The following is a 2,507-nucleotide window of genomic DNA, read 5'->3' as shown; positions in this document are numbered from 1 at the left end:
GAAAAATAATTTCTTAAAATAGTGTTTAACTACTTACGGATTTCTGTTCCCTTTGAAACCAAAAATGCAGGTGTTTTGAGTCCCAGTTCTTGTCTCACCAAACCCCCCCCCCCCCAAAAAAAAAAAATGAAATCAAGGACAAAAACGATTAATGGAACCAAAGTTTATTGGGAGAAGCCAGTCCTGGAAAAGGTGCAGCTAGGGTTCTAGGAGCAGGCCAGTGTCCAGAATTTTCTTCCATGTTACAGTGGGAGTAGTTTAGTATCCAAGCTAATTAAAGTCTCTAATAGTCCATGTGTGGAAGGCCACATGGCCATAAGCCGTGTGGGCTCAGAGGACGTGCTCCCCTGCAACAGGAATGTTAGGTATCCATTGTGCACCGCACCAGGGGAGAAGGGAAGGGAGTGCTCACTCTTTTGTATATATGCTTGCCCCACAGCCTTGTGATTGGTTATCTGCATGCAGTCTTTGCGATAGCCATACATTTTAAAGGTAATGCCTCTGGCGCGCTTGCTTGCACGCATCCTTCCTTCCCACCCTAATTGGGGTGTTCTAATATCTTTGCCTAGGTGGGTTCCTGGTTTCACTTCCTCCTGCTATAGTCCCGCCCCTACCTAACTTTTTTTGGTCTCACCATCTCTCCTCCCTTACCCCCATTTTACACATAATTTATGACATTCTTGGGTTTTTACTACATGATGCTCTTTCTTCTGGGAGAACATTCTAAGATACTTTGATGACATGTTTGAATGAACAGATTAAGGGACTATTTTATAAAGATGCCTTGGAATCTTTCATATTTGCATATGTATGCAAAGATGAAAAAGAAATGTGAAAAGTTCTGTTCTGAGAAATGTGGTTCCTGAACCAGATGATTGTGAGCAGGAAGAGCGATAAATCCCTAATGTTGGAGTACCAGGAGGAAGACAAAGTTACGGAGAATTAAAAGTCATAAAGGCCCCCAACCCCACCCCCCACTCCAATACGCAATGTGCCGACAAATATAGCTGTTGTTATTTGGTGACCCTTGATTCAAAGACTTTGGCAAAGATTCCACTCTGCTGTTTGGGGTCTCCTTAGTATAAAGGGACCTACCATTATTCTGCTGACTTGGAGAGTACGAAAATGCCTTGAAAAGTATTGACTTTGACCTGTACCAAATGGACACAATTTAATCGAGATCTAGCCACCAAAGTATCTTATCCTTAGCATCTAGGTTTTAGGCGATGGGACATATTTCCTAACTGTTCACTACAGTTCAAATGCACTTTAAGGACTGGCTGTCAGGTCCTTAATCCATTTAATCTTATGCCTGAAGGATTTAAACAATAAGAGTAGGTGTCCAAAGCTTTATTTTTTTCTTAAAGATTATAAAAGTGTGCATCCAAACAAAGCTGATACTGATGTGCTGGAAGTAAAGTGGGGGTGGGGTGGGGGAAGGTATAAGCACTGATTTTTAATGGAAAAAGATTTTATTATAACGAAAAGTAGAATTTCCCAGTGACTTGGAGCTCTGATTTGAACTAGTCCACATTATACAGAAATGATAAGGATTGACATAATGGAACATTCCAAATTCTGAAAGTTGTTTGTGAAGGACTAGAAAATAGAAAACATTAGTGAAAGCTGAAAGTATGACTGACCTCTGATGGTAAGATATGTTTTAGCCGAAACCGGTTTGGCTCAGTGGATGGAGCGTCGGCCTGCGGACTGGAGAGTCCCGGGTTCGATTCCAGTCAGGGGCATGTACCTGGGTTGCGGGCACATCCCCAGTGGGGGGTGTGCAGGAGGCAGCTGATCGATGTTTCTCTCTCATCGATGTTTCTGGCTCTCTGTCAAAAATCAATAAAATATATTTTAAAAAAAGATATGTTTTAATCTAATATTCATGAAATTGAAAATTCTAAGTTTCTGAAACAGAAATTGCAAGAGTGTAACAGAAGTAGATGTGCTGGTAACATAACTATGAAAGTGCTCACCAAAAAATGATTGCTGAAAGTAGATGTGTGAATGAAGTACTAGGAATAGAGAAACAGACAAGGATATCATTAATATAGTATGGTCAGGTAATCAGAGCTTGTACTAGAATGGCAATTCTTAATTTTTAGCTTTAGGAGGAGAGGAAAAAAAAAAAATGAGTCCAGAATTGCAAACCGGAACCATTATAGCACTCGTGAAAGGAAAGTACACTATGTTCTCACTTAACATCATCCATAGGTTCTTGGAAACTGGAACTTTAAGCAAAACTACCTATAAGAAAACCAATTTTACCATAGGCTAATCTACACTAATAAAAGAGAAAAATGATAATTGGCGTACAACGCTACCCTTTTCATTGGCTAATCAGGGCTATATGCAAATTAACTGCCAACTAAGATTGGCAGTTAACTGCCAACAAGATGGCGGTTAATTTGCATATGTAGGCAGAATGCAGGGAGGTGAAAGGGAAAGCAGGAAGAAGCCCCTGCCACTGACAGTGATTGGAAGGAAACCCAGGTTTCTTGAAA

This window comes from Myotis davidii, unplaced genomic scaffold (genome assembly GCF_000327345.1).
Source record: "Myotis davidii unplaced genomic scaffold, ASM32734v1 scaffold123, whole genome shotgun sequence".
NCBI lineage: Eukaryota > Metazoa > Chordata > Mammalia > Chiroptera > Vespertilionidae > Myotis > Myotis davidii.
Note: the sequence above shows the minus strand (reverse complement) of the source record.